The following is a 21,473-nucleotide window of genomic DNA, read 5'->3' as shown; positions in this document are numbered from 1 at the left end:
ATTCAAATTTTACATTAGATTGTTTACATATCCTATATAAAATTTTAATGATTAGACACTACTTTAGAGTTTCTTTCAAATGATTACTTTTTTTGGGAAAAAAATGCATGATCTGCTAGGTTTGTGTATGAAATGAAAGAAAAAAATATATAGACAAACAAAATCTAAATAACAATAATAATAGGTCTTCGTTTGATGTATTCAACCAAATTTATAGATGATTCAACAAGATTAAATAATATAAAATAAAATAAAATACTAAAGTGACAATAATATGACTCCTAAATATTACAAAACTTTTAATTTAATTAAAATTCCTAATTTTAATAACAATAAAAATCATAGTTTGAGGAAATTCTACTTTACCAACGAGTTATATACCATATCAAGTAACCCTGAAAAGAATGTAAAATCATAATACAAACCCCTCATTAAATTCTTGATTAATTCTTGCCGATTTCACTGTGGTTTTGTTAAAGGTGATGCTAAATACAACCTTCCAAATTCTCTCCACACTCATCCATATTTTCTTTTTTTTATTTTCCTTATAAAATGAAGCAAAAGGTCATTTTTGCCCCATTTTATTTGCATCAATATTCTTAAAACTTACTAAAAAAAAATTCTTGCACATAAATATTCATAACATTATAAATTTTATAAGGCGATATCTATAAACTTACTGATACATTATGTATCATTTATTTATTTAAAATGTTGTTATAGCCTATAACACTATAACAACCGGTCCTCAAAGATCTCCTTCTAGCCATTTATTCTACATACCGATCTTTTCAAGAGGACTCTTTATTTATTACACGCAAGGCTATTCTAAGCATCAATAGGTTTAAAGCTCTCGAGCTTCTTCACGACCTTCATATTGTCGCATGTCTGCGAAACTATGGCTGAGTAGGTGCGCTGGTTTGTTGGATTTCCACTTGTGTCAACTGTAATAAGGAGTTTCTCTTCGAAGATGTGCTTCATGGAATTGGCGCAAACAACCTTGGTCCATGTATCACGAACTTCTCTCAGTGTGACGGTGTCGTGTCGATGTGTCTGATTGTACTCATTCACGGCCCATTTTGCCAGATCCCACTGCGCAGTCCAGGTTGGGTTGGTGGTAGTCATCTCGCAGGACTTGACAGAGTGGTGGTTTTTGATGGATTTTTTTCAGAGGCGCGGTGGCAAACTGGATGGTGGTTGCTTGATATTTATAGACTCGGAAAAGGACTGCGAATTAACTGCCCCTCAACTTTCTTGAAATTACACGAATACGAATCTTGGGCTTCGGTTTGGATAGGCCCCAAAAAATAAATAAATAAAAAAACCATTCTCCTTGTTATTTTAATTCATAATATAAAGGGATTTTTTTATTTTTTTAAAGATTTCAAAAATAATATTTTTTTAATGTGGAAAATTGTTTGTCACCAAAATCATCAAAATTAACAGAAAACTCATGTGCTCAAACATTAATAGGGAAGACTTGATATTACAACAACATTCAACATATTTCCTAACTTCCAACCACCAAATTTATTTTAAAGCCCCACCATCCTAGAATGCACCAAATGGACGGGCGTCTTGTTCTTTAAAAAATAAGAATGAAACTCTTAAGCATGAATATTAAAGAATGATGGAAAATCATTAAACTTAACAAAATTAGAAGAAAAATCATTGAATATATTTTTTACCATAATAGAAAAAGTTTTCTTCCTTTTATATTTATAAAAAATTAATAAAGAAAATGATATTTTATGCATTACATGTTTTTTTTTAACTAGTATATATATAAAGTTATAGATATTAAAGTTAAAATATTAAGTAAGTTAAAAACATTCTTAAATATTACAATATATCTTTAATGTGTTTGAAAGCATTTTTATTTGAAGTGTTTTTAATTAAAATATTTTTAAAAAAAAAACGTTTTTAAGAGATCTATTCAACTCTTGTCTAAAAGGTACTATTACAAGTGATTTTTTTCAACATTTTATAAGTGTTATAATTTTGTCAAATACCTTATTTTTCTTTAAAATAATTTTTATCTTAAAAATATTTTTTAAAAACATTATCAACCGAACTCTTACATAAGTAAGATGAGATTTGATACATGTGTTTGGACAACTAAAGTAAGTTTTAAGCTAGTTGACTTAATTGTTGATTAACAACCTCCTAATCTCTTCAAAGAAGCTATTTGAACAACCACAATCTAGCCAAGAAATGTTGTTGAAAGCGACCGCCATTAGGGTAAGGCCCATCATGATCCAATAAGGGAACCTTACAGAAATATAAAATATGAATGTGTATAACTACCTCTCTTTTGTCTCCTTGCGATAAGCTCTAGTTTCCGAAAATACCCCTTTTCACACCCTAATCCCATTGGTAAGCCAAGCCCATCATTTCAACATTCAATTTTGCCCCACAGAGAAAACATGAACCATACACCTAGAACAATTCATTTTATGTGACCCTATATGATGTGACTATCATGACACCAATAGATGACATCACATCATGTGCATGACATGTTCACCATAGAGACTAAGGATTTAAAAAGGCTTTAGTAAAATGCAATTTCAACTAAATATTCATCATTATATAATAAATTCAATTTTGATGTAAATTGAAGCTTAACATTACATTGAAGCCTAAGAATTCGAATTTGTGAGACTAGTAAACTTTCCATTTGTAAGCCAATAACTTGATTTTAGGCCGCATGATGGCTATATTTATTAAATTACCAAGATACTTAGTAAAACTTAACATTTATAACTTAATAATTTAAATTGATTTTAACTTAAATTATTCTTAAGTTATTAAGTTAAAAATTATGTCTTACTTTTTGCTTTAAAGTTATATTGATTATAGAAAATTTGGGATAAAGAAAATAGAAATGAAAAGCAAAAGAAAAGAAAAAAGAAAAAATATATATATTTAAATTTAATAAATTATTTTTATATATTACTTCCAATTTATTTTATTTTTTATTTTTTATATAAAAATTAAATAATTTGAAAATATATAAATTTTCAATTAATTTAAATTACATTTGATTTTTCTCAAGATTTTCATAATAAAACTAAACATGAGAAAATAATTTTTCTAACATTTTTTTCTTTAATTAATATTTGTCTAGACCAAACACAACTTACGTGTTAAGGTTATTTGGTAAAATTAATTTATTTTTCAATTTAACACATTTACAATCATCAATTTTAACTAATATTTATGTTTTATTAATATTAAATAATAAATTTATTTATTAAACATTAATATTAAAAATGAATGTATAATTATTTTTTAAGAAACTTGTGAACTCCATAATTGTAGTTGTTGGAATTGAAAGATATTTCGAATGATAATAAAGTTAGTCGAATGGTTTTGAACATTTAGGTAAGCGATCTACAATAAATCGTAGTCATAAGTTATCATGTGGTTATTTAAACTCTAGCCTTCCATTTATTTTAACTTTTTTATATAAAGATTAAATAATTTAAAAATAAATAGATTTCTAACTTATTTATATTTTATTTTATTTAATTTTATACTTTAATTACATGATAAAACCAAACATGCATGAATTTAAAAATTGATTTTATATAGTACTTTAAACTTGTTTAATTTATTTTAACTCTTCTATATAAATATTAAATAATTTTAAAATGCATAAATTTTTAATAGATTTTATTTATATTTATTTTGATTTTATATTTTTCATAATAAAATCAAATACGAGAAAAATTTTCCTTTTCTTGACCTCCAACTACCTGGAGATGCACCAAATGGGTAGATATTGTGCCAATCAATTAAATAATCAAGATGGTATTCCATTATACTTATTATGTTTTTTATATTTTAGAAATAGGGAATATAATATTTTGAATTATTAAATATCTAGTGTTTGTGAATCTTTAGTCTATTTCGGGGATGTAAATTGTCATTTTTATAAGAAGTTTGTCGAATTCATCTTCATTATAAATCTTTTCATGAACAAATTTGCTTGATGTCTCATTTGTATCGTTCCTCTAATTAACCTTTGAAAAAAAAGATATATGAATAGTCATAATTCTTAAAATTGAGGTTGACTATTAGCACTTTCACATTTGGAGAAGTCCAAGATAATAAGTGGTTAAAATAATAATTTAAATTGCTTTTCTATTTCCATTTCTGAAATTAGGATTTAGAAATAAATTTTTATAACATCTAGTGATTTGTTTCACTTTTTGCTTTTAAAGTTTAATAATAAAAATTCATATAATAATGAACATATTATAAATTTATTGGTTTTCATGTTTTTTAAAAAATAAAAATAAAAAATGTTAATTTTTAACAAATTAATGATATTGATATCTTTCTTAGAATGTTGGAAAATTAAAAAAAAAAATGGAATCATCAAAATAATAAAAAAAAAAATAGTGGAAAAATCATTGAATATTTTTAGCTTTAATATTGTGTAATTATCAAATATATTTGGGATGGGTGGTCGTGAATGGCCCGTACTCATCTGAGCTAACCACTAGGGGCTTGCCAAAGTTGTGGTTTTGGATGGGTTTTTGTGGAGGGGTGGTGGCGATGGCTTGAATTTAGACTCAGGAATGATGATAAGAACCACCTTCAATGAATTCTCAGCTTCAGATAGGTCCACTTCTGAGATTTGACGTTGATTTTATGATCACTTCTATCTTCTGGGGATTGGAGACAATGGATATATATTGCAAAATTAAATTTTGTTTTAAATAATTTCAAAAATCACCTTTTGTTGATTTTTTTTTTATAAAAAAATTTGATAGTAAAACTTAAAATAATAAGGGTATTAAAAAACATTTCTAAAGCATTTTTAAGACAAAATATTAAAACGGAAAACATGTATTTTTTTTTTTATCAAGTTAATGATATTAGTGTCTTTGTATCAATATTAAATAATGATAAAAAATCTTTGAAAAGTGAAATCACCAAATTCATCAAACTGAGAAATTATTAAATTATTTTCTGTTTAATAATTATCAAACATGTTTTTGTTTTCAAAAAATAACATTAAAACTATTAAATATGTTCAACAATTGGAAAAAGATATATTTTTTGAAAATAGAAAACATAAAAAACATAATTGAACTTCATGTTTAGGTGATCACATGAAAGCATTGCATTGTGCATTGATAATATATATGCTCATCACCTACAATATTATATATCATATGGTTAGTGTTATGCATGTGGTAAATGGAATTAGAAAATGGAAATATTTGTATAAATTATACCATTCATCCAACAGTATGGAAAGTTGTTAGGTGTGAATATGGAAACTCATAAACATAAGTTAATATCATACTGTGTAGAAAAACATAATTAGATGTGAACGTGGAAAATTGTAGGCATGAATATGAAGATGTGTCGCATGTTAGGTGCATGATGTGATGTCATGTGGTGGGGTCATGGTAGTGTGATATCTTGGCCATATGGCCATATGGGCCCATGCAAAATGAATTGTTTATTAAGTGCATAATTGACGTGGCCTCAACCAGACAAATCCGGATGTTGAAATTATAGGTTTGGTCTTCTTGTTGTGAATGGGATTGGGGGTGTGAAAAGGGGATTTTGTGGAGTAGGGAGCTTCTCACAAAAAGACAATGTATTGGTAGTTATATATATATATATATATATATTCATATTTTTCATTTCTTTGAGATCCCCTTATTGGATAATTATGGACCTAGGTTGATAACATGTTTCAAAGGCTATAATCCTTCTCACATCTTACCCATCATGCTCCTTATGACCATCGATTTCAAAAACTTTTCTTGACTAAATTGTGACCGCCTGATGCAAATAGGAAGTAACTATTTTGAACTTTTTTTGGAAGGTTGTTGGTCAATATGCAAATAGGTTTAATCTAAAACCTAGTTTGATTATCCGAAAATATGTATCAAACCCAACCTCACTTATGTAAATATGTCTTGAGATTTTTTTAAAAATTAATTTAATATTTTAATTTTAATATCTTTAATTTTATATATGGTAGTTAAAAAAACATGTGTCATCCACGACAGATGACACTATATTATAAGATAAAATATCATTTTTTAATATTTTATAAATATAAAATAAAAAAACATGAAACTGTTATAATTATATATTGGAGTTGTACTAACCTAATAAAAAAAGTATATTTTAAATATATATTTAGAAACCAAAAGAAATCTATTCTTATGAAAGAAAGTATAAATATAAAATTGTTATAGAAATATAAGGAAAGAGTAAATTTTAAACATATATCTATAAATTACAAAAATGTAATCTTTATAAACACTAAGTCTCTTTCATGGGGCAAATTGTCATTTGCAATGGATGCCATCCATATCATCTTTATTATAAATTTCTATAGTAACAAATTTGCTTCTTGTTCGATTTGTATGACTCATTTATTAAGCTTTGAAAGAAAGATAGTCATTTCCATATATAACCCTAAAAGTTGAGGTTGATTGTTACCACTTTCACATTTGTAGACGTTGGAGATTGGTTGTAATAATAATTTAAAGATGTTTTCTATTTATATTTCTAAAATTAATATTTTGAAATAATTTTAAAAATCACATCTAGTGATTTGTTTTTTCTAATTTAATAATAAATTTTCAAATAATAACAAAAATATAAACCTTTATTTTTCTCATGTATTTTTTTGTAAAAAAAGTTTTAAGACAAAATTAAAATGCTAAATTTTAACAAATTTAACAAATCAATGACATTGGTGTCTTTGGTACAAGTACTTAAAAATGTTGGAAAATCACAAAAAAAGTTGGAATCACCAAAAGAATAAAAGAATAGTGGAAAAAATCATCCAGTTTTTATTTTTTTACCTTCAATATGTAATTACCAAATATATTTTTATTTTTAAAAAATAAGATTAAAAATATTAAATATATTTATTTAATAATTGGAAAATTATATATATAAATAGAAAACGTAAAAGATATATTTGAACGGGATTTTAATTTTTATCACTTTTTTTTTTAGCTTTGGCATGCACAATAATCATGTGGACACAAAGGAACCTCCTCAAGAAAATGAACCCATCAATTTGGTAGATTATGGGATGGGCCTTCAAGGTAGCTCAGGTGGTTGGAAGTTAGAAAATATGAATGATAACAAAGCAGACTTAACCATCCAAGTCTTCCCTCTTTGTTTGGATGAGTGACCAATGCACTTGCACTTGTGGACGTCCATGGAGCTGTCATGTTTAGGCGACCACAAGATGATTATGTATTCATGATAACATAACCACTATCATGTATTCATGATGTTTAGGCGACTAGAAAATGAACCCATCCATTTGGTGCATTATAGGATGGGCCTTCAAAGTAGCTCAGGTAGTTGGAAGTTAGAAAATATGAATGATAACAAAGCAGACTTAATCATCCAAGTCTTACCCCTTTGTTTGGATGAGTGACCAATGCACTTGCACTTGTCGACATCCATGGAGCTGTCATGTTTAGGTGACCACAAGATGATTATGTATTCATGATAACATAACCACTATCATGTCTTCATGATGTTTAGGCAACTAGAAAATGAACCCATCCATTTGGTGCATTATAGGATGGACCTTCAAAGTAGCTCAGGTGGCTGGAAGTTAGAAAATATGAATGATAACAATAACCATCCAAGTCTTACCTCTTTGTTTGGATGAGTAACCAATGCACTTGTACTTGTCGACATCCATGGAGATGTAATGTTTAGGCGACCACATGATGGTTATGTATTCATGATAAATATACTCATTATCTACAATTAATTGCACCTGTATATGGGAAAAAAACAATACATGTACATCAAAATTTTCTATTAATTTTGATGTTTTTGGCAATTGCATTTTGCTGTTTTATTTCCCATCATCTGGTGTGTTTTACACCATTAGGATTGATAAGCTGCAAGTTTAATTAATCAAGTATTAGAGCTGCCGTATCCAGATATTTCATATTCTCAATCATTTTGAATATAATTCTTGCTTTTCTATCTCATGGTAATGTTTGGAAAGTACAATTTACAGGGAATAGGCGCAAGGAATCAAATATTAGTGATTTAAAAAGAAAAACAAGGATAAATATAGAACTCACCTCCTTTGCCGTCTTAGCCTATTCAAGCATGGTAAATTCACCTATAATTTAAGAAATTTAAGAACCAAGATCAATAATAGAATAAAATATTTTTCACATGCCTAGAAATTGAGTCTAAGCACCATAATCCCTATTGTTATGTAGATATTAATGATATCTAACTGTGTAGATATTGTTCGTTCTAAGTCCAAAATGATTTTTATGGTCTTAAAACGCATTCACAAGGTTAAAAGGAGCTCAGATATATATAGTATTAAGAATTTTTTCCCTTATCTGATATGAAATATCACAGAAAAGTTATAATTTTAGGATTTCATTAAAAAAAATGTATAGATAATATTTGTAGTTTAATTAATTAACAATTTATATGGTTGAGTGACCATAATTAATACACTAGTTGTCATGTTTAGTAGAACACATGAAAGTCATGCATTGTGCATTAATAAAATATACCCTCATTACCTACAATATTATACATTGGTTACCCAAACATTCAAAACCACTCAACTAACTTTATTATCATTTGAATAATCGTGCAATTCCAACTGCAATAATTATGAAGTTAATGAGTTTCTTCAATGATAATTAGACCTTCATTTTTAATGTGAATTTTTAAGTTAATTTGATAATTTTAAAAAGTTTTAATTTTATCAAACAATCTTACTACTTATGTTTATTGATTCTAGAAAAATCCTAAATGAAGAAAAAAAATCCTAAAAAATGGTTTTCTCATGTTTAGTTTTACTATGAAAAACATCAAAAAATAAAATATAATATAATTAAAAATTGTATATATTTAAAATAATTTAATATTTGTATGAAGATAAAAAAAAAATTAATAAGGTCAAAACAATATATAAAAATAATTTATTGACTTTAATTCCATTTATTATTTTCCTTCACTTATTTTTCTCATTTTCCTTTTCATCTTTATGTTTTTTCCCTTACATTTTTTCTTAATTTTTTTGGGAACCAAATATAATTTTAAAATAAAAATTAAGTAATAAGTTTTTAATTAACAACTTAAGAATAATTTAACTTAAATTGTTAAGTAATAAATATTAAATTTTACCAAACATCATATTAATTTAATAAATGTCATCACAATGTAGCCTAAAATAAATCTATTGACTTACAAATGGAAAAATGATCCATCTTGTGGGTTCAAATTCATAGGCTTGGATATAATATTAAGCTTCAATTTACATAAAAATTTAAATTGCTAGAAAATGCTAAACAAATTGTAGATGCGAAATTGATTTTCTCTAAAGTCTTTTCACTCCTTAATCTTATGGTTACCTATTATGCATTAGCCGAAGGGATTGGAAAATGGAAAGATTTATACAAGTTGTACATATTGTCACTATTATATGAAAGTGGCATGTTAGGCACATGATTTGATGTCATGACACCTACAATGTGGGGGCCACGTGAAATAAATTGTTTCCTTGGTGTATGGTTTAGGTTCGCTCAGATAAGTTTGGTTTTCTTGTTATCAATGAGATTTGAAGGGTATGAAAGAGGGGAATTTTGTGGAAATCAAAGGTTCTCGCAAGAAGACAATATGTAGGTAGTTTCACATTTTTCATTTCTATAAGATTCCCTTATTAGATCATGATGGACCTTACTTGCACCTTACTTATCATGTTCCTTATGGGCCATCAATTTTGGTGGCTTTCCTTGACTAGATTGTGATCATTTGATGCAAATAGGAAACAACTTCTTTTAAAAGATTTGAAGGTTGTTGGCAAGCAATTAAGTGAACCCATCCAAAACACAATTTGGTTGTCCATAAATATGTATCAAACCTAATCTCACTTATGTACATATATCTTAATATTTAGAATTTTTTAACTTATTTAATATTTATATTTTAATAACTTTAACTTTAACTTTATATATACTAGTTAAAAAAGCACATGCCATGCACTTGAGATAATACTAAATTATATGAAATATCATTTTTTTTATTGTTTTATAAATATAAGATGAACAAGTATGAAACTATTATATAGTACCGGCTTAAGATTAACAAGTATAAATATAAGATTAACAAAAGAGTATATATGTATATAGTACCGACTTAACAAAAGATTATATATGTGATTGACTTAATAAAAGAGAATATTTGTAACATATATCTACAAACAAAAAAATTTTAGTGTTTGTGAATCTTTAGTCTATTTTAAAGATGCAAATTGTCATTTTTAAAGGATGTTCAAGTCATCTTCATTATAAATTTCTTTAGTAACAAATTTTCTTGATGTCTAATTTGTTTCGTTCATTTGATTAACATTTGGAAAAAGGATATCTAATTTGCCATAATTCTTAAAGTTGAGGTTGACTATTATTACTTTCACATTTGTAGACATTGAAGATAAATGGGTGCTTATAATAATAATATAAAATACTTTTCTATTTCTATTTCTAAAATTAAAAATTGGAAATAATTTTTTTATCACTTCTAGTGATTTGTTTTACTTTTTGTTTTTAAAGTTTAATAATAAAAATTCATATAATAATAAACATATTATAAATTTATTGATTTTCATTTTTTTTAAAAACAAAATTTTAAAATAAAAAATGTTAATTTTAACAAAATAATGATATTGGTATCTTTCTTATGAATACTAAAGAATGTTGGAAAATCGAAAAAAATGGAATCACCAAAATAATAAAAAAATAATGAAAAAATTATTGAATTTTTTTACCTTTAATATTGTGTAATTATCAAATATATTTTTGCTTCTAAAAAGTAAGATTAAAATGATTATAGGTATTTATCTAATATAAAGTATCTTTACATATATTTATCTAATAATTAAAAAATAATATATATTCTCATAACATACTATCAATTGCTTATGACTCTTCCATGAAATAGGTTTATTAGATAGCATAAAAATAGAGACGGATTAAACCTTCTAGTATCTTTACAACTGGCATAATCAGAATCAAAATAACCAATAATCCCTATATTATTCATTCTTCTATATGTAAGCATCCTTAGTCCTTTGTAAATAGCACAACACTTTCTTGATTTCTTTCTAATGTTTAATACCTAGATTACTTTGGTATCGACCAAGCATACCTACTACCTAAGCCATGTTTGGTTGTGTGCAAACCTAAGCATACATGATACTCCCTATTGTAGACACATGAGGAATTTTTTCCATTTGTTTTTTTTTTCAAGATCATTTTTAGGATATTGAAGTTTACCAAATATGTCCATTTTCACAACAAAGGCAACAATGTTGGAACAATTTTGCATGTTGAACCTTTTAAGAACTTTTTCAATATAGTTCTTTTGGGATAATCCTAATAATCCACACGACCTATCTCGAAGAATCTCAATGCCCACATAGAATGCTTCACCAAAATCCTCCATATGAAAGTTCCTAGATAGAAATTGTTTAGTCTCATGAATCATTCTCATATTGTTGCTGTAGCAAACAACATATCATCAACATATAATAATATAATACAAATCTTGCTCCTATTGATCTTAAGGTATATACATTGATCAACTAGATTCTTTTTGAAACCAAAAGTGATGAGAATTCCATTGAAACTTAAGATATGATTGTCTAGAAGCCTACTTTAGACCATTTACGGACTTCTTAAGTTTACATACTACATTTTCCTTGTCTCTATTCTAAAAACTGTCAAGTTGATTCATATAAACCTTTTCATGAAAGTCACCATTCAAGAAGACAGTTTTAACATCCATTTGATGTAACTTTAAGTCAAAATGAGGTATTAAGCCATAACTATTATAAGGGAATCTTTATTGGAAATAGGAGAAAATGTTTTCTTATAATTGACTCCTTTTTTAAGTGTATCATTTTGCAACTAACATGGCCTTGTATCTTTCGATGTTGCCCTTAGAATCATGTTTAGTTTTAAAAATTCATTTGCAGTCAACTGTTTTAATTTCCTTAGGAAATTTTACAAGATCCCAAGCTTTATTATGTTTCATTAATTTCAACTCTTTTTTCATGGCATTAAGCCATAAAGTTGAAATTTCACTATTGATGGCTTGATCATAAGAAGTAGGATCATTTTCTAAGTCAACATCATAATCGCACTCAATAAGATAAACTTTATAGTCATTTGATATAATAGGTCTTTTCTCTCTTTGCGATCTACATAAAGATACTCCTACAATTGGGATATTCTCACTTTCATTATGGGAATCCTCTTGAATCACATCGTATTTCATTACTAGTGTTGATACTTCATTTTCTTGGATAAACCAATTTCCATTAGAGGTAAACTTTTTAAGCTCAGTTCTCCTACTACAATCTTCATTTTCTAAAAACATGTATCTAGTTCCAACAATTTTAGGGCCTTGACCATGATAATAAAATTTAAAACCTTTTGATCTTTCAGGATAGCTAATGAAATAACAACTTAATGGTTTAGAATCCAATTTCTTCATTTGTGGGTTAAAAATTTTAACTTCAACTGGACATCCTCATACATGTAAATAATTCAAAGTTGGTTTCCTACTTACCATAACTCATAAGGAGTTTTGGGTACAACCTTACTAGGAACATAATTGAGAATGTGAACAATAATTTTTAATGCTTCTGTAGACCCTCAATTTTGTCCCTTGCCACTTGCATGTATCTTGGGGGTGTCGCCCGCACTCAATTTCTGTATGTCACAGCCATGGAGCCCTTGTTGGGCTTAATTGGTTTTCGGACCTCACGTGAGTTCACCTATGGTTCGATTAAGTGTGAGCGTTTGGTCCATTATGAAACGTCATCATGGCCAATTCCTTGGTTCATATCATGCTACAAGATAGAGGTTAAGGTCTCCACAAAAACTTCAGTTCAGTTGGAGCTCGCTGAAGCCCATCCAAATCTGGAGCACTTTGGCTTGTTTTAGTCATTTCTCCCTCATCCGAGCTTGGAATTGCACACCATTTTTTTCCGTTGGATTCCTTATTCTTCAAGGAATGTTCTGTCAAAATTTGAGAATTTTTCTCAACCGGCTCGACCGTTTTTTTTTTTGGCATTCTTGGTACCCTAGGCCCATTTAAATGCACCTGGTCCATTAGGTACACTCCTAAGTCACTTGACACATTTCTTGTCACCCTACATCATCACTTAGGCACTTTTCTAAACCTTCTAGGTCACTTAGCGCATTTTTGATCACTTAGACACCTCCATAGTTTAATTTCCATCTAATTCACCTTGGCACTTTCCACTTAGGCACTTTTTCACCTAGGTCACTTAGATGTTTTTTTGGGCTTCATTCCTTAAGATTAATTTCTTGATTGCTTGATTTTTGGGATTAGGTGAGTATTTAGCTTGATTTTTTTATTTTGATTGCTTGATATGAATTTCGATATTTAATTGTGTCAATTTGATATTTTGTTTTTTTATTTTTATTTTTTATTTGTGTTTTAGTTTAATATTTAGATTATTGTTTACGTGCATTTGATATTTATTTATTTATCTTGCTTTTTTTTATTCATTTAGTTATTTGTTTTTAGAAAATTACATGTGATTAGGGATCTTATCTTATTATTATTATTATTATTATTATTATTAGTATTTATTTACTGTATGTTTTTTATTATTATTTTTTAATTCTTCTTATTTTATTTTCATTTTTTATGTTTATTTATGTTTATTTTTATTTTTATTTTTATTATTTTATTTACTAAAAAAATTGAAAAAGGAAAATTTGGGGATCGGTGGAGTACTGCATGGGAAAATGAGTTTTTTTTTTTAAAGGAAAATATGAAAGCTAGAGTTTTCCGAGATGGGTTGTGGAAAATGGAGCCGGGTGGGGAATCTTAAAGGGGAAGAAAGAAAATCAAGAGGTAGAGGAAGTTTGATAAGAGTTGTAGAGGTTTTTAGAGAGCAGGAGAGATTGGAAGGAAAAGAAAAAACAAGAAGAGAAAAAAAAATCAGAAAGAAAATAAAGGTGGATGATCTGAAGGAGAATTTTTTCTAGGAAAAATTGAGAGGTTCTGGAAGAAAAAGAAGAAGGAAACAAGTGAAGTACATAGAAGAAGGGAGTGGGGTAGAGGATCAAAAGGAGAAGGCCAGTTTGAAGCCAGACAAATCCTGTTTGAGAGGAGAGGTATCTAGTAAAACTGTTTGGGTTCTTCATTTACTTTGTTCATCATGTTTCTTTATCTTTTTTCTTTTTGTTTCCTTTGCATCATTAATTGAGTTGTTATGGGTTGATTATGGCTGCTTCATCCTTTATCTCTGGTATGTTCAAAGGTTTTTTTTTTTTTTGGATTGCATTTTGGTTGTTGTTTCACGTTTGGAGGTGTTAGTATATTCCAGGCTCTCTTCTTAATATTATTTCCTGGATTAATCTATTGATTATGAAACCCATAAGTAAATTAATGAAAGGGGTTCTGCATCTTTGGTGAATATTTATGCTCTGCACTTGCTTCTCTCTTTTTATTTTTTCTCTGTGTTATTCTGTTTCTGGTTTCTTTGGGTAAGTTTGTGATATCATTACTAGGACCGTATCCTCATGACCATCCATTCAAGAAGATGGTCTGGTGGTTATCATTGAGCAGAGCAAGAGTTTCTGGTTTCCTATATGTACATCAGAGATGATTCATTTACCAGTAGAAATTTAGTCTTGTGAATGTGAAGTTGAAATGGGTATATAAAAGATAGGGTATTGGATGTTGTTGCAATCTGGTGAGAGAAATCTCAGAGCAACCTGCACACTTGTTTCCATCATTTCATCTAATCCCCATGGTGGCTTTCCCATATACCGTCTTTCTCACCATCGAGGTGGAGGCACTCATGTTCCATGGTTCCGCTTGACTCCAAAAGCCTCGAATCTCCACCATGAAGCACTTAATGTTCTCCAGCAAAATAAGATGGATCTCCTCAATAGACTTAGGAAACTCCTTATGCTCACCAATGAAAGGATACTTCCTTTATGAACCATTGACCAGTTGAAATGGGACTTAGGTTTGCCGTATGGTTATTGTCATTCTTTGGTACCGGGTTGTCCATAATTGTTCTCTATGGTCCACCTTCTTCTCCATCAAGAGAAACCCATTTAGCCATTTTGATCTGAACCACTCTTCCTCCATTTGTTCCCCACAAGTTTCTATCATCTTCATTACCTAGGTGCATGTGACCCTCTCTTAAAATCCTTTCCCACCATTCACACCCGTGGAGGCTTCAAGCCTCCACCCAACCAAAGCTTGCTTCCCCCACACCTCTCATGCACCACATGGCCACCCATGCAGCCCGCAATTGATTACTACTCAAAAAGTGCTATTTGATAGCTTGTAATTAATCCTTTTAAACACTTTTGAGTAGTAGTTATTGCCTTTTAACCCAATTAACATGTTAAGGTTCCTTGCAATCAATTCTAATCAAATTGTGTTAAGTTTTGGTGTTTTGATAGCTTTTTGATCACCAAAGCAATCCAAGATTGAGGAGAGTTTTTTGGAATCCATGGCAAAGCAATGAAGAGCTCAGAAACATGAAGAACCAAAGCTTTGAAGTCCTTTGCCATAAGCAAATCCGGAATGCAAGGAGAGAAGCAAAGAGGAAAACAGAGTGAAGAAAACAGAAGACAGCAGCTGCAGTCTTCCTTCGCACTTTTGGAGCACTTACCGAAGTCCATTTTCTACATTCTATATACCATTTCAAAGCTCAGGAAGTCAAGAATCCAACGCTTCAAACGGTGCGTGATTTAGAGCTGAAATGAGGAAGTTACAGCCTTCGGAAGAAAACTGCTCCAAGCTGAAGGAAGATTTTGCAAAGTGCTGCGAAATCACCCTTTTGTTGCGAGATATTTCGCAGCCTTTTTGCATAGTGCTGTGAATTCCCCCTGAAGTTTCACGTCAAGTTGGAAACTGATAGCTGCAAGCTGGAAGACCACTTCGCAGCGGTACGAAACCAACCGGTTGCTGCGAAGTAATTTCGCAGCCCTTTTTGTGCATCTGCGAAATTTCGCAGACCTCATTTTCACCTGCGAAATGGTCCTTAGTGCTTCCCGATATTTGCACCGACTCTTTTAGATATTTTTCTTCAGATATTTTTGTCTAAATTTCCATTTTCTCCTTGTATTCAGCCACTCATGTAATTCCTTAGCTAGGAAGTATCCAAGGAAGGGTAAATTACCTTCCTATATAAACTCCCTTGCATCCATTGTAAAAGAATATAATCCATCATATAATATATCATATATGTAATCGACGAACAGAGCACTTGCTTTGTTTCTTCTTTATATTCTTGTTTTCTCGTTAGTTTTCTTTCTAGCCAATCAAACTCTGAGGATTTTTCCTTAGAGGATGAGAGGCTAGGCTCTTTGTCTCTTGGAGTGAGGAAAGCCGGGTAAGTTTCCACATGCATAAATTGGAAGTTTTGTTGTTTTAGTTTTTAATGAAGAGAAAGTGTGACCCGTTAATGGTTTTTATCTTTTTAGTTAACTTAAAACGCCTTTAAATCACCTGGGCCAACACTTGGTAAGGCAAGTGATCTCCGTCCATGGAGATTCACTAGTTTACCTCTTGCGAGCCTCTGGGAGGTGAGTTGAAGGTAGGATTTTCTAGAATTGCCAACACTTGGTAAGCTTTTGGACTCCAAGGAGACATCCATTAGTTATCTCTTGCGAGCTTGTGACGGGTAATCCAAGGTTAAAGATCACCTTGAATGGCAAGTGCTAGGTGAGAGGTATGAGCCATTGCAAGGTGCATCAGTGAGAGGGATTTAGTGTTTGAACCCATTAATGGGAAGCATCTGTACAACATCGGTTGGAGAAGGAACTATATGTTAATTCTCTAATGCGAGGAAAAGAAACAAGTGACCGGAACTCCCTTTTTGTATGAGGAATCTGAGCCTAGTGATCTGAAACTCCAAGAAACACTTTTCTTTGTAAGTAAAATCAGTTACTATTTTTGGTTAGCTTAAAACCAATCCTTTTTCAAACATCTTTATGTTTTCTTTTAAAGCTAACCTTGAAATGAAAAGGCACCAATTCAGCTTTAAATTAATATCATTTGTGAAGTGAAAACCCATCCCAGTGAACGATCCTAGAGCCACTATGCTATAGTAGCTTTGTCTTTGCTACCCTAGTATATGGTGTAATAGGTTATAAATTTTGTTGATTAATCCCTCAATCAAGGAGCACCAGCTGGACACGAATCAGTTGAGACACCAATTAGGCATGAATCAAAAACCCCCATGACCTCCACACCACCATCATACAACCCACCCATGCAGCCCACTTACAGTCCGTATGCACCCCATGGCCGCCATAGCCACCACATGCTCATCCATGCGGCCCACAAAGCTCCCATGGCCATCTCACCACCACCATGCAACTCACCTACACCTTCCTCACAGCACCCGACCATCCCATAGCTCACCTACACCTCCCTCACAGCTCAAGGCCATCCTCACATGCACCCCACGACTACCACAACATCACCATGCAACCAACACATCCCATAGCTCACCTACGGCCAGCATATGGCCACCCCAAAGCCCACACAGCTCACCCACACAATCATCCCACATCCCACAACTCACCACACACCTCACCATATGCTCACATGCAACTCAAGGTCTTCAAATGGCCACCAAATGCAGTCCACATGTAGCTTAAAGCTACTACCCAACCCACACATCCTCACAGCTCATCCATACCACCATACCCATGTCACCATTTTCCATACCCACTTCTCTCTCTACCTCCTCAACTGTTCATTCTCTACGAAACCCAAACTACATGCAGCCCACAGCTCACCCATGGCCACCATATGGTAATTCTCCAACTCCCATGTAGCCCACAGTTCGCTCATGGCCACCATATGACCCTCCCATAGCTCCCACGTAGCCATGCATGGCCACCCTCCTAAGTCGTTCTCAAAGCCCACCAAATTTAATTTATAAGTTTCCATTTCCACTTCCAAAATTTCCAAAATTTTGAATTTAATTTTTTAAGTTTCCATTTCCAAAGTTTCCAAAATTTTGAAAATTTCGGATTCAATTTTTTATTTTTTTATTTTTTATGGAGAATTATGGAATTTGTGGCTGTTAGTGGATGAAATTCAAGCGGAAGAGATGTTAATTCCCAACTAAAAATTGATGGAATTGGAATTACTAAATTTTAGCTACGTAATGAAGTTTCATGGTTGCATTTTGGTGGTCGTTTGGTGGAGATTAGAGGTTACATGTATAGAGTTTGGTCATAGCTGAAAAATTCTATTAATTCAAGTAGAAATACGATTAAATTTTAGTAGATTTAGGGGTTGCATATGTTGTGTGCTTGTGCTTATTGACTCACCCTTTTTCCGCAGCGCATAGTTAGGGACCTCAGGTACGCATCATTGTTCTGATTGTTGATTTCCTATGCATGTCGAATATCAGCTAGGATTGTATGAGTCTTGTCATCTATGTAGCCTGGGGGGATTGACTGACCTTTGACCTATATGCTTCAGTGTACCCAATTCACTAGTAGAAACCGGATCCTGGGCCTAGAGGGGTGCTACCTCGCATGAGGTACCTTCCTAATAGGTAACTTAATCCTCGGACCCAAAAATCGAGTTTCGCGACCGTTTTTTCTTAATTGGAGTCATTAAGGAGTTTTTGTTCTTACTTAATTTTTCTTATTTCAAAAATAAAAATAAAAAGTAAGTGGCGACTCCAAACAAAACCGTTCCTCATCGGAGACGGATTTTCCAAAACTCGAAAACCACTTTTTCTCCACATTATTTTTAATCGTGAGTTGCGTCGATCGATGGATCGAAGGAGGGTCCACAACTTCACCTCACAAAAATTAAAGCAAGGTTGAGTCACACATTTTACTTCTCACAATGTTAATTAAAGTAGGATTTTGTTGCTTTGCTACACCATTTTGCTATGGTGTACCAAACATTGAGTGGTTTGCCACAATACCATACTTTCTTAAAAATAAGGCAAACACACTAGGATGTTGACTTGATTATATGAGCTTACCATAATATTAACCACCTCTATAAGATTTTATCCTTTTAACTTGTCGATTAAGTTGATTTTCAACCTTAACTTTATAGATCTTTAAAACATCTAGTGCTTTAGATTTTTCACGAATAAGATACGTATATAAGAAGAATACTTCAAAAATTCATCAATAAAACTAATAAAATACTTATGTCTACTAATAGTTGGAATTGGATAAGGTCTCCAAATGTCAGTATGAATACATTCTAACAATTTAGTGGCCCTTAATGCACCATTTTTCTTAATTGTAGTGTATTTTCTTTTGATGCATTTGGCATAAATATTAAAATAAGAAAAATTAAATGAAGTTAAAACTCTTTCAAGAGACATTCCATCATTTCTCTTGAAATGTGACCCAATTGCTTATATCACAATATAGATGAATTTTCATTCACTCGATCTCATTTTTTATAGAATTCATGCACATGATAAGATAAACGAGACTGCAAATATTTGCAATCTAAATTAAATGAATAAAGGCTACCACATAAAGTGTCAGAGCCAACCAAAAAAGAAGTACTATAGAACAAGGAAACTACATTATTTCCAAACTTTAATTCATAACCATAATAATCAAGTCTTGGAACTTGGAAATTTTGATCATTTTGAGTACTTGCCAAGGACTTGGAAATTTTTAAGAGTAGTATGCTCCTCAACTAATTTAATATAGCTTATTGCATTATATGAATATGTGATTGCTCTATGTGAGTGATTGAACCTTTCATCATTATTAGATTCATACTATTAAAGTGCTCCCACTTTTTATAATAAAAAAAACCTTTTGTTCATTAATGCTTTCCAAAGTAGACTTTATGGGTGTATGATCTCTTAAGACATAGTCCAAATCAGTATAACCAAGAATAATTCCAATTTGTTCCTTCCATTTTTTAATATTTGCCCCCACTTAATTGTTCAATTCCAAACTATCTAATAGCAATAGGATTCATTGCTTAATAAAATAAAATAAAATAAAATAAAAACTAATTCATAAAAAATTATTTCTATGTCATGACAATATTTAACACTACACTTTACAATAATCTAACTACAATTAGATAACACATTAATCATAAAACATATGAGATTATGTCATAGTTCTTTCATTGGATCGAGCTACAATCACATAACATAGAAAGTATATTATTATAATCCTTCTGTTGAGCTGAATTATAATAATTTATAAATTAATTAAATTATATAAATATGCAATAACTATTAAGTAAAAGTATTGAAACATAACGAAGTTTAACACCAATGAGTAAAAACTTCATCAATCTTTTATTATTGAGCTTTTATCATATAATCAAATATAGTGATGATCCTTTGTTGGGTTGACCAATATACTTGTTTTATAAATTGAACAACATATAACATAATTAATCACAAACAAACAAATAAATCAACATTCATACTAGATAAAACTATCTCTTGGGATTTCCATAATCACATGTTTAAAATTATAAAACACTGAAAATGTTTGTTGATACATCAGTCATTCATATATATATATTAGTTGTTCATAAGATCAAGCAACCAAAATTTGAAAAATATGTTTTATGATCCAAAATTGTTTGGCTCTTATACTAATTGTAAACTAAACTCTATGCAAAAATAATTAATTATTTTATAAAAAAATCAATTTTGATACATAAGACATATAATATATAAGCACTAAAAGAAATGACAAAACAATGATTGTATTCTTTTCTTGATCCATGTTACCAATAACACTTCTAACAAGTTAAATTAACATTCATGTTAAGCAAATCATGTTATAAAAGACAAACAAAGGAATAGACATGACCACTTAAGGTATAGAACATTTATGATATAGAAAAAGTCATTATTTTAATTAACTTATTATACATTAAATCATTTTTAACTTTAAGTTATAATATTAATTTATTTTAGTAATCACACTTAATATACTTAACCAATACCATTAAATCATTAAATCATATTAAATCATTGAATTGATTTATCAAACACTCTTTTGGTACTAAAAATAATGAAAATTTGAAGTTTATTTGTTATGCTTTTCTCTCCTTCCTTTCTATGGCATTTAACACTATCAGTTTTGGATCAATACTTCCTAATCCTTAGTTTAATTTTTTTCCCTTAAATGAATTAGCAATAATACTAAACAAGAATGATGGAAGACAATAAACAAGAATGATGGAATAGACATGATACCGGTAAATGAATTAGCAATACTACTATACATAGAATTATTTGTTTGTTTACTTTTCAATCTTCTTACTCGGAACATGTATTATTAATGTTTTGTCTTCGCCAACAAAGCTAAATGATGTTCGGCCTTTTTGCCAAAAAGAGGCGCTGAACTTTTGCCATCTTTTCCCTTTGTTATTACCATTCTGAT

The sequence above is a fragment of the Vitis riparia genome, chromosome 10 (assembly GCF_004353265.1).
Source record: "Vitis riparia cultivar Riparia Gloire de Montpellier isolate 1030 chromosome 10, EGFV_Vit.rip_1.0, whole genome shotgun sequence".
NCBI lineage: Eukaryota > Viridiplantae > Streptophyta > Magnoliopsida > Vitales > Vitaceae > Vitis > Vitis riparia.
The sequence above is the reverse complement of the archived record's forward strand: the minus strand, read 5'-3'. Positions refer to the sequence as shown.